The 16,109-nt window shown below is 33.4% G+C and overlaps 1 long non-coding RNA gene across 1 annotated transcript; it reads left to right on the forward strand.

Moving 5' to 3' along the window:
• The first annotated feature begins 1,208 nt into the window (after positions 1-1,208).
• Positions 1,209-2,027, forward strand: LOC140183940 (uncharacterized). The gene is made up of 2 exons (XR_011880520.1): positions 1,209-1,304; positions 1,490-2,027. It is a non-coding gene; the product is annotated as an uncharacterized lncRNA (long non-coding RNA).
• The last annotated feature ends 14,082 nt before the right edge of the window (positions 2,028-16,109 follow it).

Here is a 16,109-nt window from a genome sequence, read left to right on the forward strand (position 1 = left end):
TGAGATTTACATATTCCTTTTAGGTTGTGAATTGTCAGGTGTCTCCCCGAACCCCGACAATTCCAAACTATAATTCTCATGGCGCCTTGAGTGCCACACAAACTTATTTTTCATCAAAATTAAATTTACAAAATCAATTTTATACAAACAAAAATCCAAACACACACTAAGTCAACCAAAAACTTGAATCAACAAGCAACTAAATTATGCCAAACAATTCCAACTTAATTATCAATATTTAAATATTTTCAACGTATGGGTAAAACTTATTAAATTTAAAATTTTGTTAATAAAAACTTTAACAGTACATGTGCTTTTTTAATTAATGCTTCGACTAAGTTCTATTTTTTACTCTTCATATCTTTTTTTCGTTTTTCTTTTTCTTTTATTCTATATCTATTTTTCTATTTTTCCTCTTCTTCTACTATTAGAGCCTTAGAGAAATTGTTTTTCTCTTTCTTCTTTCTTTTTCATCCTTCATTTTTTTATTATTATCTCAATTTTATCTTTCTTTTTATGATCTTTTATTTCTACAAAACTTATATATTGTTACATTATAATTTTTGTATTATTTTTCAAAATTTATGTATTAATTTAATACATTTTATACTATTTTGATAGAATATGTACATTAAATTATTAGAAAGATAAAAATATTTTTTAAAAATTTATTTAAAAAATACTTATTTATCAATTATTTTTGTAAAAATTTTAAATAATAAGTGAATTTTAAAAACAACAAAATATTTTTCATAAATATATGTAAAATTTTGAATTTTTAGAAGTTTTATTATAAATTATTTTTTATAAGTAAATCAAGTTTTAATAAATTGAGTTTAAATTAATTATTCCTCGGAGATTTTTATAGTAATTGAATAATTTTCATGGTTAAAATTTAAAGTTTTAATAGTTGAAAAATAATAAGAATTTTATATAATTTAATTTAAATAATTGAAACTTTTAGTTGATCTTATGAACTAAAAGAAAATTAATTATATTATCTATAATTTTAAATTAGAATACTTATTTAAAAACTAATTTGTAAGATGATAAATAAATAATATTTTTAAAATAATTTTAATAGATTACATTTGGTTTTCAATTACCAACTTACTCTCTAATTTTATCAAAATACCTAAATTAAACCTCATTTCTTTACCCTTTTAATTTAAACCGTGACCTTAATTTTATTATAACACACACTTTTCCTTATTATTTCTCCTCCAGCCGCCACTTCACCCACACCGAGAGAAAGAAAAACGAGAATAAAAAGAAGAAAGAGGAAAAGGATGGTGCCGACAGAGGTTAGCATTCACTTCTTTCTTTACTTATATTTCACTTTCTCCATGCAGCCAAACTTTAGGTTTGGAATTCATGCCTTATATTTTTCTAAGTATAAATAAAACACTATAATGCCTTTGTTAAAACAAAAAGAAAGGGGAAGGAATCAGCCACCCCATATTTTGATGTCACCTGATTTCAAATCCAGATGCATGAAACCCAATATAGAACATGGTTGAAGGAGAATACCATAATCCCCGACATGAGATTCGATTTGAAACTGGACGAGTATCCGATGATTCAAGCTGAGATCTCCAATTAGTAATGGATGCTCCTTGAAAACCCACCAAGAAACGTGGTCTCATCTTGGTCCATGAATTTCATGCTAATGCTTGGTTGAGCCACGAAGAGGAGGATTAAGATGAGGAGCAATTTATATTAGCTACGTCCGAGGCCAACCCATTGATTATGGGCCTTGGAGTATCCGAAGGTTTCTTCGTCTATCCTCTCCTCTTTCCTCTCCGAATATAGCTTTCGAATTTTGACTATTCAAGGTAGGGGTGATTTCTTAAAATTTATTTACTTTCAAGAATTGTTATAAGTTGATATTAATGCGAAAAATGTAATTTTTATGATTTTCGTAAGTCTTAAAGATTGAATTAAATTGCCTTGGATGAATGAGATTGTTTATTTGATTGAATTATTGATTGATTGAGGAGGCTGGATATTCGGATTGTCTTATCGATTATCTTGAGTTGGCTATTATTGGAGTGATTATTGGATAGTTTTGTATTAACTGTAGAACTGGTTAACTGATTTTGGATTAAGAATTTAATGAAACATTGGGATTCTAGCCTTACTAATGTAACACCCTCACTATTAGAATGTCACGCTTCTGGCTGCATCACTCTAATAGCGAAAATATTACGATGACTTTCATATATTTAATAATAAGATATGAGCCTTTAACTCAAAACCTTATTGCTATTTTCTTGGAAAATTGGAAATACTTTTTCTTGAAAACAAACATGCATATACATATATACAAAACTTCTTATACAAGTAACTTATACATATTATATGCATACAAATCATACAATTCATATTCCTGTTACAAAATTATAATGACAAAGGAGAGGAAAAACCTATGACTAATATATGTACAAACAGAAACAGTACAGCTAAGGACTTAGCAAAAATTTCACCAGCTTCCTCATCCGTCCTAAAAAGGGAAGCCTATAAAGGAGTGAGAACTTTGTCCTCGCAGGTTCTCAGTAGAGGGTTTAAGAATTGTTATAAGAATATATTTTAAATAAAACTATTTTCAATCGCAGTTATCATCAGTTCATTGTCCAAATCTAAAACTCATATTTTTTTATTATAAAAAATTTTACGCAAGATAACATTCCATACATTTCACCGCTTACTAAGAAACTATTTTAACTAAAACTTACCTCTGATTCAACCAATCACGGCCTCCGGCCCAAATCAAATCAACTTGGCCTCCGGTCCAAATCAAATAAACTCAACTTTCGGACTAAATCAAATTCTAAATATTTCCAAATCTCAAAAAAATTAATTCGGACTAAGTCAACTCATTTTCAATAACAAAATATTTCCAAATCTCAAAAAAATTAATTCGGCAACCGCTAATTTAACAAAATTAATAACTCAAATATTCAACCTTCTCAAGCAGTCAATAACTCCACCAGACAAGCAATTACAATCATCCAGAGCAACTTAATTATTTAAATGATTTTGATTTAGCGAAATGGAATGATTTCTAAGCATCTTGGGAATGTTTTGAACTTAAGGATGAAATTGAAATCGATTTAAGGAATATCCTTGTGATCTTGTGAACAGAATGAATTAAGATCGTAATATGGTTGATTTGAAATGCGATCATATATATACTTGTGGTTTTGATTCTGATTCAGTTATGTTTGATTATGATTGTGAATGGAATGAGATTATGATTGATGTTTTGATCGTCGTGGTATGGACGTGGGAAATGTGGAAAGGCATTCTGCTTCGTATTATTTTCTCCCATATCTTTCTCTGGTTGTAAGGTAAAAAAGTACACTCCTTCGATGTAGAAAAGCCCGAAAGTTCTTTTTATTTGCAAACAAACATACATATACAAAAATTCTTATACAAGTAACTTATAAATGTACATACAAAACATATCATTATAACTCCTATCCTTCTTACACATATAATAATAAAGTCGAGGGAGAACTATAACTGTATATATGAACCATAAAACAAAATCAGGCACATAGAAAACTCCTTAAACTCTTCGTCCGTTTTTTTCCAAAACTAATTTTAACTTCACTTTATGTTTTAAAAACTATTCCCAAAAGATTTAAAACCATTTTAAATCCCCAATTATAAATTCTAAATGAAATATAATTGTTTATTCTTCAATACTACTTAAAAATTTGCTAAGACACCTCAGAACCTGCTCCTTCCTTTAGTAAAAATCAAAATCAAATCAAATAGTTCTTTAATCAATTTAACCAAAACAGAACTTTCAATTTCTTATAAATTTTGGCAGAATTTTCTCTAAAACTCGGACTTTTGCCATCCTTCAAGCGTCCCAACCAAACCATTTCTCAAACTCTTTTCAAATCATTTCCAAATCATAATTCATTACCAGCAAAATCAAATAAGTTCCAGTAAATCACAATTTGAACCAAACTTGCAGCAAACAATCAATCCTAGTATTCAGAAAATAGCCCCAATTCAATCATCATCATAACAACTGCAAACCAAGCATAAGACCCAACTAAACATTCTCAATCAATTCATAAACTAATCAAGTAAGGCAATTCTTAATCCAAACTCAGTTAACCAATTCTACAGCTAATACAAAATTATACAGCAATCATTCCAACAGTAGCCAACTCAATATAATTGATAAGACAGTCTGAATATACAACCTCTTCAATCTATCAATAATTCAATCAGATAAACAATCTCATTCATCCAAGGAAATTCAATTCAATCTTTAAGACTTACAAAAATCATAAAAAATATATTTTTCGCATTGATATCGATTTGTCACAATTCTTGAAAGTAAATAGAATTTAAGAAATCACTCCTATCTCAAATAGTCAAAACCCGAAAGCTATAAAATGTGTATAAACTCTTTTTCTTTCGGCCCGCAGTAGCGGCAGCCGCAACTATGGCTATGTCTTGCTTCCGCAGTGACAACGGCATCTTTAATCATAACATGCAATGGCTGAAACTCGATCCTATCATAATAACATCACAAAACCTCAGCATAAGATAACAAAACAGGACTAAAAGAGTTTGGAACAAGGAACAACTTACGATACTTACGAATAACCGAGAAAATGGAGCAGCGACAGCTCCGGTAATGACGTAGCAGCTTGATGTCGCATGCACCAACCATAAATCTCAGCATGCAAGAACCGGAACTCAACCCAAGTAGACAGGGGTTCCAGCGGTGATTTTCGGTGGTCATAACGGCAACGCAAAGTTTCGGTGGTGACAGAAACGATGGCAGCGACAGCAACTGGCGCAATGGCAGCTTCTCCGACGGCAAGCTCATTGCAGCAGCTCCCTTTTCCTCTTGGCTCTCGCGCGACGGTGGTGGCAGGAAGCTTGACGGCATTCGGTCTTCCCTCCTCGACGGTGACACGATGAAACGGCAACGACGATGTGCTCTGCGGGTGGCGACACGACGCGACGACAACGATGCGCACTCCAACTCGCACGAGCTTCCTCGACGATGACCCTGGTAGTGGTGTCGCTCCCGACAGCGACTCGCTCACTCTCTCTCAACGACACTCCCTCTCTTTCTTTCCTATGGCAACGACGGTGGCAGTGACGTCCGCCAGCGCCGTCTTCTCCTTCCTTCCCCTCTCCTTTCTTTTTCTCTCTCTCCAACCATGTGCGTATGTAACAAAGGGGATGGATGGTGGCTGGGAAGGAACGAATTAGGGTTAGAGTTGTGTGGGTTAAGTTTTAGGATTAGAGTTTGGGTAGCTTTGGTAATTTTAATAAAATCAGGGGTAATAGAGTAATTGAAACTAATTTTAAATCTAATAATAATATCTATAAAATACTATTTAATTATCAACTAAAAATTTATTTTTAAATATATAATCTAGTTCAATAATTAGAGATAATTAAACTAATTTTCTTTTATTCATAAAAATAAAGTTAAAGATCTAAATATTTAAGATATAGTATATAAAATTCTCATTATTTTTTAATTACTAAAACTTCAAATTATAATTAAAAAATTACCCATTTTAATATAAAAATCTCTAAAAATAGAATTCTAAATAAATATAATAAATTATAAATAATTTATTATTCAATTTTCGAAAATTCAGGATAACGACCCATATTTTCGAAAAATCTAAACATAAATAAATTATAATTTCTTTTATTAATTAGAGCTCCTTATTTCTAGAAACTAATTTACTAACAATAATTAAATTGATTTTATGATTATTAAAATTTAAATTAATTATGATTTATATATAATTCTTTATTATATCGATATATTTTGAGAAATGATAAAATTATTATTATTATTATTATTATTATTATTATTATTATTATTATTACTCGCTTTAAAATGAAGTTTATTTAATATTATTATTAAGTTCAAAATCTACAATTATGAATAAATATCGATACTCTTTGGTAAACTTAATTTTGCTAATATTTTATCGTATATCTTTTATTATTATGTTATTAATGTCATTTATATTAATAACTCATATATATTTATTCCTCTATATATATATATATTTTAATATATCCACCTTTTATAATTATCTGTTTAAGATATTTATAACTTAAATCATTGACTCAGCAGTTCCAGAACTTAGACATCCAACCATTGCATTTAATGAACCAAGACACCTAGCCATTAAATTACCATTAATCATCACCATTTCCTTAGTTCCATTCATTTTGGCCAAAGCCATTAAGGAGACAAAAGAAAAGAAAAAAAACGTGGCTATATATATATATATAGAAAGAAGAACCAAGAGAGAAAAAACGTGAAAACCATGGAACCTTGACCTTCGGGGTTCAATTTCTTATGATTCATTACTCCAATAAAAAATTTAATCTAATTAAAGTGTTCGTATCTTCCTATTTTTGACATTGACGTCATTTTTATTTGGGAGAAGTCACCAAAGAAAGCCGCTAAACCTTCCAAAGTCACAGTTGTGAGGAGCGTTGCTGTCGAACTGTGGTGCGCGAAAAGAGATTTCGTACAGTTTAACCGACAAGTACACCTGATCATCCAAGTAATGTAAAATCCAGTCTAACCGTAATTAATTAAATAATAAATTAGATATGAGCGAAAATGGTTAGAAAAATTAGCAATCGAAATTTAATAATTTAAATATGATATTTGGATTCAATGAATTTTTCTGAGTCGGAAAACATAGTTTTTTGCGTAAAAACGCGCATTGGAATTTTGGCCAGCAGTACCGGCTGAGATCAGTCTGATACTGCAGTTGAGAAAATTGATTATATGTAAATAAATTTAAGAAATTAGGAATTTTAATTAGGAAAGGTAGAAATATTTAAAGTGCGATTTAAATTCGAATTTGGTTTGGGTTTTGAGAAAATCTTGTGATTTTGGTTGTTTAGGAGTGCTCTAGTATGAGCCATGGATAATATTTATCACAAACGTCAGTGGGTTAAGGTAAGAAACCCTCCAATCCTTGTGATTTATCATTTTCATGAATCCTAGGTTGATGTATATATGTGAAATTGGTTATGTTAGTGTATTTGGTGATTTTGGTGCACAATTGGGAGGTTGGTGTTTCTTGTAGAACTTGGTGAGGCTTGAAGCTAAAGGTTGGTGGAGACTTCCAAAGAAGAGGCTCAATTATTGTGGCTACAAGAGGTACGATTTAAGTTTTATTTATGTACCGTGTGGTGTGATGAGAATTGCTAGGCTAGATTTCTCTAGGATTAAGTTTGGATTGTGTAAATGGTTGTTGCTAATATGTATAGTTGATATGTAATATAAATTAATAATTGGGTTGAGAATTGTGTGAATTGTATGTTTGGTGTGTTGAGAATTTGATGAATTGGATAGTGAGTATTGGTTTGTGGAATATACATTTAAATTGTGAATTTAGGCCGGAGGCCGTGAATTTTGGGTCGGAGGCCAGAAGAGGTAAGGAAGGTAAGTTGATGTATGTATTGTGTGATGATATAAGAGATTGGATGGATTTTTGATATTGAATGTATGAATAATTGGTTTGGTTATTGAACAATAAGGTTTGAGGAAATTGAGGTGTGGAATTTGATAGTTTTGGGTGAAATTGTATAGAGGAGGTAGGTTTGGTTTAGTTGAGTGTAATTATGTGAATGTAGTTGGGTTGTGGTCATTTGGATGAGTGGAAAAGAATTTGGCTTGTGAATATTGAAAAAAATGGTGATTTTTATGTTTGGGTAAAAACTGATTTTTTGACCAACTTTGACGGTCTGTAACTCGGTCCACAGAGTTCGGAATCCTTCAAAAATGATTTTTTTTGAAAGTTTATTCAAAGATCTTTCCAAAGGTTTAGAAATGGTTGAAAATGAAATTTTGTAGAAGAAGTTATGTGTTGGAAGTTTGGGGTTTAAACGTGTAATTCTGCAGCTTTTTAACTTAGTAAAAATTTTGAAAAATCGTGCTTCTACGCGTACGTGTGGACGACGCACACGCGTCAGTCTCGATTTTTACACACCCACGGGTGTGCCTGGCCGACACGTATGCGTCGCTGCACTGATGTGAATACCCCATAGAAAATCCTGAGAGTTGTGCGGGTGCTGTGCTGGTTTTGTGCGAGGAGCACAAAATGCACTCACGCGTACGCGTGGCTGACGCGTATGCGTTGCTCTGCCTTTCTGACTACCACGCGTGCGCATGCGCATGGGCTACGCGCATGCGTCACATTGTTTTTATGGCTTCCATGCGTGCGCATGGGCGATGCGCACGCGTGACCCTATTTTCAGCAAAAGTTGGTTTTTGAGTTTTTAAAGCCGAATTTCAGACTTTTAAACCTCCATTTTCATTCTCTAGGTCCTAAATCTTTATAGCATGCCTAGTAATGAAAAGAAGCTAGGACATATGGTAACTTGTGGATGAAGTAAAGTAAGAATCAATGATGAATAATACCTAATAATGATTGTATGAGTTGCTGAGGATGATGGTGAGAGTGCTGTGTATGTTATGAGCTAGATGGCCGTGACAAGCATTGAAATATGGTTGAGTATGTACATGTATATGATTAATGATTAAATGATTATGATTGATTGAGGAGGCTTGAACATGTGGCGAGTATGCCAGAGATGCATATATGATTAATGAATGTGGTAAATGAATAGTGATGAAAAATGTTGAATGTGACGTGCAACTCCGGGTAGTAGGAAGTGGCGTTGTCCACTTGCTCCGGGTATAAGATGGGGAAGGAAGATTATGATAAATGAGTTTAATTATAGAGTATTGAATAAATGTGTATATGTGATACCTGGATAGTAGCAAGGGTTGTCGTTCGTCCCGCTTGCTTCGGGTCATTGTCTGAGAATTGATAATAATGAAGGGTGATTATGAATAAATGTGTATTTGTGATACTTGAGTAGTAGTAGAGGTGGTGGTTCATCCCACTTACTTCAGGTTAATGTTTGAGATTTGATAACAATAATAAGTGATTTTAAACTGAATGAATGTATGTTTTGAGATCCTGGGCAGTAGCAATGGTTGTGGTTTGTCTCACTTGCTCAGGGTCAGAGATTGTGACGCCTGGATAGTAGCGGCAGTAGTGGTAATTCCACTTGCTCCAGGTTGAGCTTTTAAACACCCGCCTGGGTAGTAGCTGCAGTAGTGGTTATTCCACTGGCTCTGGGTTGAGCGAGTAGTAGCAAGGGGGTGATAGCTCAAACCTACTTGCTCTGCGATGGGTGTTTCTGTCCATGGTTAGCTACCAGGACGTGTTGAGTTGGCTATATAACCGACAGATGATATCATCAGCCATAGGGCAGGCATACATCATTTGCATATGTTTGAATTGTTTGGATTGCTATATCATATATGCTATGCTATCTGACTATATGCTATCTGTTCTACCTGTATCTTAATTGTGTATTAATTGTCTGTATTGTTTGTGTTTGTACAACTGAGAGGTCCCTCATGTTGGTGTCGGCTGACGCTGAGGACTATTCTTGTTGAAATGGAATAATGATATGATTAATTTGAAATGATGATTATTGAATGAGACAAATTGTATTTCCTGGGTAGACGCAGTGAAGTGATTTCACTTGCTCCAGGTGAGGATACGAAGTATTGCTATAGATTTACTGAGACAGAATAACTGGTGATGGTTTTGTTTATAATTCTGATCCTGGTTTGTTGGAGAGTTAGAAAGTCAGAAAGCATGAGAAATATGAATTAGATTTAGCATTCCCTTATGACAGGTGCCTGTTTATGGATTAGCGAGAACATGGGGTGAATATTTGGCGAAAGGAAGTTTAGGATGCTTAGTGAGTTTTTATTGGAGTGCATTGTATTTATTTGGCACTTTTACCGTACTGGAAACCCATGGGTTGGGGGTTCTCATTCTGTATATATCTCTTGTTTTTCAGATACAGGTCGAGGTACTCAGAAGAGAGCTATGGTTCACCTGAGAGATGGCAAAGATCTTTATATTCTCTACTTAATTTTGTGCTTAGAATCTCTCCACCTTTATTTTGAAAAGCTCATATTATGTATTGAACTCTTTTGAACTTGCCTATAGAGGCTTTCATATTTTATTTGGGAGAGATTAGGAGATACTGTTGTCAACTACTCTCATACTGTACCCTAGCCGGCCTAAACTTTGTGGGTCACGACTAGTGGCTATCTACTTATGTTTTATATCTATATGATGTCCTTCTCTTAATCTCCTTTATGCCTTTATCCTTATATCGCTTTCGACTTCACGTTTTATCTTTTAGTTGTTGAAACGCGAGTGATACGTCTTCGCGATTTTATTTTTTACTCTTTTCAGACTTCTCGATTAATACTCCTTTCGAAATTACTTATATTTATGTATTAAAAATCCACCTGAGAGTCGTACCATCATAATATCATTGAATTATGACTCGAGCATAAGGATTTGAATATTAGGGTGTTACAAGTAATACCTCAGGAAAGTGGGGGTCGATCCCACGAGGATTGTCGGACTGAGCAAACAATGGTTGTTAGGTTGGTTTAGTTAGATGAATAGGAAAGTGGTTTTTGATAGTTGAAACGTATAAAGCAGTAAACAGGCATATAAAAAAGGCAATAAATAGTTTGGTGTGAAAACATAAAGAGAAAATAGTTAATGTTTTCGAGATGTTTATCTTTCCGGATTAAAGTTTCTTACCAACTATTTTAACAATGAATGATTCATTCTATGGCAAACCATAAGTGTCTAAACCCTAATCTCTTAGTGATTTAACATCCTCTAACCTTCATTAACCCCACTCTCGTAGTCACTTAATTCCGATTAGAGGGTTAAGTTCAAAAACCAGTTTATACCGACAAAAACTCTAATTACCCAAAACTAATAGGATTTTGTGTCACATATCCAAATCAGTTTGTGTAATTAGCAATTTAGGAAGAATTTATTTTCAAGTTATAATTTAAGTGAGATAACTCTCTCGAAAATCATAAGAACTGATGTAGAAAATGGTCATACTCCTGTTCCACCCAATTCATAAGATTAAGAATGAAAATAATCCTTAGAATTGAATTAAAACATTAATTAAATAGAAGAATAATAATCTTAATCTATAAAAATAAATAGAGCTCTTAATCTTAACAAAGAGAGGTTTAGTTGCTCATAACTTACAGAGAAAATAAAGTTCTTCCAAAAGTATGCCATCTAATGATGCTTAATGACATAGAAAGGGTGCTTCTTATTCTTTAAATACTAACCTAATTTGATACGAAAATAAAATAAAACAATAAATTCTAAACCTAAAAGATATTATTTGTAAACAAAAATTAAAAAAAGAAAATAAAATAAAACTAATAAGTGCTAAATCCACTTGAGGGGCCTAAGAGAAGGTGTCTCGGACTACTTGCTGGCGTTTAACGCTAGAGATGGGCGTTAAACGCCCTAGGGTGAGTGATGATGTGCTGGCTGAGGTCCCTTGCTAGCGCTAAACGCTTGTTGGGCGTTTAGCGCTCAGGGAGGGTGCTGCATGCTTTCTTTCTTTTTGCTCCAAACTCTGCCAAATTGCTCTGAGTTTCACCTGAAATCATAAAAATACCAGAACAACTCAAAGTAACATCCAAAGAAGACTTTTGCACTAAAATTAAGTAAAACTAAATAAAATCTAACTAAAAATAACTAGAAAATGCTAAGAAAAAGGGTATAAGATGCTCACGCATCAAGCCGCCACGAGAAGAGTCAGACGAGATAGAGAGAGGACGTGATAGAGAAGAGAGGAAGGTGGTTGCAGCCACTGGAGCCGTCAGGAGCCGCTGCCATAGCTATTTGAGGCTGACTGGAAGAGTGTATGTGATGGTGGCGTTGCTGCGTGTGACAATAAGTAGCTGCATTGCCACCGAAGCTCTCTGCTACCGTTCTGCTCATCGGAAATCATCACCAAAGATGCAGCTGCTCTGTTCCTTGGTTCTTCTCTAAGTATAGGTTGAGTTTCGGTCCTTGCATGTCACGTTTGGAGTTGTCGTTGTTTTTGTGAAAGTGGTATGGAGCTGTGGTTATGGTTGCCACTGTTGCTAGGCAAGAGAAATAAGGTTTTTAGATGCGTTTGGTTTTATAGGTTTGACTATTTAAGGTAGGAACTTTTCTAAAAATTTATTTATATTACGAAATTATTATAAATAGATATTGATATGAAAACATATTTCTATGATTAAGTGAGTCTTATGAATGAATGTAGTTGTTTACTGAATTAAATTATTGATTACTTGAAGTGGTTTGTGATTGTTGATAAAAATGAATTGTAGATTTGATTGGATTGAGTATTATGAAAAATGGTTTTCTTGATTTTAGAGTTGAATTGATATTGAAAAAAATGAATTGATATTGAGAATGGTAGAATTGAGAGTGGTTTGATATTGAACCTAATTTGATATCGGAGTTTAGTTTAAAACAAATTTGAAAAGGATTTGATATTTGAAAACGATTTGAATATTAAAAAATAATTTGCTATTTGGAAATGGTTGAGAAGGATTTGAGAAATGTTTGGATGGGACTCGAGAAGGGTAGCAAAGTCTGAGTTTTAGAGGGGATGCTTTTTTTGAAGCGGTTATTTAGAAAGATTTGGATTTAAGAATTATATGATTTGATTTTGAGTTATTAAGAAATGGATTTGAATTATTTTTAAAGAGAGATTTTGATATTTGTAACACTTGGGCAGTACGCAAGGGTTGTCGTCTGTCCCACTTACTCCGGGTTAGTATTTGAGACACCGGGTAAGATGCGGTGACGTTGTCCACTTGATCTGGGTAAAAGTTGAGACATCGGGTAAGATGCAGTGGTGTTGTCCACTTGCTCCAAGTCAAGATTTTAAAAGATTGTGGTTTGAATGAGAGTTTTGACCTGGAAAGGATTATGCTAGTGTACCACTTGTCCAGCGTCGCAATGTCTGTGGGAATCGTGGTGGTGTACCGCTCATAGATGGTGGGGATCGTGGTTATTTACCGCTCACGGGTATGTATTTTTCAATTAAAAATCTTGCGAGGATCGTTGGTGGACGAAATTGTGATCCTCAAAATTGGTCTCTTTGTATTTGTATGAAATCAAAAATACCCCAAAGAGATCATGGTATGATGAATTGGGATCTTAATAATCCCTGGTAAAGGCACCAACAGCTTAGTGTTGTTGTTGGACCAAAAGAGTTACAGGCACTGTTAGAGAAGCTCACAACTCCGTTCAACTTAACCAGCAAGTGTACTGGGTCATCCAAGTAATACCTTACGTGAGTAAGGGTCGATCCCACAGAGATTGTTGGTATGAAGCAAGCTATGGTCACCTTGTAAATCTCAGTTAGGCAGATTAAATGGTTATGGATTTCGAAAATAATTTTGAAAGAGAGGTTAGTGATTTTCGAAAATTAAAGATAAGATAAGATTAAAATTAAAATTTAAAACAATTAGTTAAAAAGAATTTTTGAAAAAGGAATGAGATGTTTTCAAAAATTAGAGAGGGAGAAGTAGTTAGGTGGTTTTGAAAAAGATAAGAAACAAACAAAAAGTTAAATAGTTAGTTGAAAAAGATATTAAAATCAAATTTGAAAAGATAAGAAGATAAGAAGTTAGATAAGATATTTTGAAATCAAATTTTTGAAAAAGATAAAATTTTGAAAAAGATATGATATAAAAGATAAAAAAAAGAAGATATTTTTTAAAAAGATTTGATTTTAAAATTAAAATTAATTACTTGACTAACAAGAAACTAAAAGATAAAATTCTAGAATTTAAAGATTGAACCTTTCTTAACAAGAAAGTAACAAACTTCAAATTTTTGAATCAATCACATTAATTGTTAGTGAGTTTTCGAAAATTTGATATAAAGATAAGAAAAAGATTTTGAAAATAATTTGAAAAAGATTTTTGAAATTTTCGAAAAAGAAAAAAAAAGGAAAAGATATGATTTTTGAAAAATATTTTGAAAAGATAAGATTTTTAAAATTTGAAATTTTGATTTGACTTGTAAGGAACAACTAATTTTGAAAATTTTTGACCAAGTCAACCCAAAATTTCGAAAATTTGGAGAGAAAAAAGGAAAAGATATTTTTTTGATTTTTGAATTTTTGATGAAGAGGGAGAAAAACAACAAAAATGACTCACATCATGAAAATTATGAATCAAAACTCATGATGCATGCAAGAACACTATGAATGTCAAGATGAACACCAAGAACACTTTGAAGATCATGATGAACATCAAGAACATATTTTTGAAAAATTTTTGATGCAAAGAAAACATGCAAGACACCAAACTTAGAAAGCTTTAATGCATGGACTCTAACAAACGAAAAATACACATGAAAAACAACAAAAGACACAAAACAAGAAAACATCAAGATCAAACAAGAGGATTTGTCAAGAACAACTTGAAGATCATGAATAACACTATGAATGCATGGAATTTTCGAAAATAATGCATAAATTTTAAAAACATGCTATTGACACCAAACTTAAAAATTGACTCAAGACTCAAACAAGAAACACAAAATATTTTTGATTTTTATGATTTTATGATTTTTTTGTATTTTTATTATATTTTTCGAAAATAAAGTTTGAAAAAACGAAAAAGAAAAGAAAAATTTTGAAAAAGTTTTTGAAAAGAAAATTACCTAATCTGAGCAACAAGATGAACCGTCAGTTGTCCATACTCGAACAATCCCCGGCAACGGCGCCAAAAACTTGGTGGACGAAATTGTGATCCTCAAAATTGGTCTCTTGTATTTGTATGAAATCAAAAATACCCCAAAGAGATCATGGTATGATGAATTGGGATCTTAATAATCCCTGGTAATGGCACCAACAGCTTAGTGTTGTTGTTGGACCAAAAGAGTTACAGGCACTGTTAGAGAAGCTTACAACTCCGTTCAACTTAACCAGCAAGTGTACTGGGTCATCCAAGTAATACCTTACGTGAGTAAGGGTCGATCCCACAGAGATTGTTGGTATGAAGCAAGCTATGGTCACCTTGTAAATCTCAATTAGGCAGATTAAATGGTTATGGATTTCGAAAATTAATAATAAACAGAAAATAATATAGGATAGAAATACTTATGTAAATCAATAGTGGGAATTTCAGATAGGCGTATGGAGATGCTGTGCTCCTCTTGAATCTCTACTTTCATATTACATTCATCCAATCCTTCTTACTCCTTTCCATGGTAAGCTGTATGTAGGGCATCACCATTGTCAATGGCTACTTTTCATCCTCTCTGGAAAATGGTCCTATGCGCTGTCACTGCATGGCTAATTGTCTGGAGGCATCACCCTTGTCGACGATGGCTACATCCCATCCTCTCAGTGAAAATGGTCCAAATGCTCTGTCACAGCACGGCTAATCATCTGTCGGTTCTCAATCAGGTTGGAATAGAATCCCTTGATTCTTTTGTGTCTGTCACTAACGCCCAGCCTTCAGGAGTTTGAAGCTCGTCACAGTCATTCAATACCGGAATCTTACTCGGAATACCACAGACAAGGTTAGACTTTCCAGATTCCCGGAATCCTACTCGGAATACCACAAACAAGGTTAGACTTTCCGGATTCCCATGAATGCCGCCATCTATCTAGCTTATACCACGAAGATTCTGTTGGGGAATCTAAGAGATATGCGCCCGGCCTAAGGTAGAACGGAAGTGGTTGTCAGTCACGCGCGTTCATAGGTGAGAATGATGATGAGTGTCACGGATCATCACATTCATCAAGTTGAAGTGCAACGTATATCTTGGGATAAGAATAAGAGAGAATTGAATAGAAAATAATAGTAATTGTATTGAAACTTGAGGTACAGCAGAGCTCCACACCCTTAATCTATGGTGTGCAGAAACTCCTCTGTTGAAAATACATAAGTGAAAGGTTCAGGCATGGCCGAATGGCCAGCCCCCCTAAACGTGATCAATGGCCTCTTAAGATGAAGAATAAAACAAAACTGAGACCAAAGATGAAACGTGGTCAAAAGACCGAATAGTCAAAAGATATCCTAATACACTAGTAAAAAGTCTTATTTATACTAAACTAGCTACTAGGGTTTACATAGGTAAGTAATTGATGCATAAATTCACTTCCGGGGCCCACTTGGTGTATGTTTAGGCTGATCTTGA

This window comes from Arachis hypogaea, chromosome 1 (assembly GCF_003086295.3).
Source record: "Arachis hypogaea cultivar Tifrunner chromosome 1, arahy.Tifrunner.gnm2.J5K5, whole genome shotgun sequence".
Taxonomy (NCBI): Eukaryota; Viridiplantae; Streptophyta; class Magnoliopsida; order Fabales; family Fabaceae; genus Arachis; species Arachis hypogaea.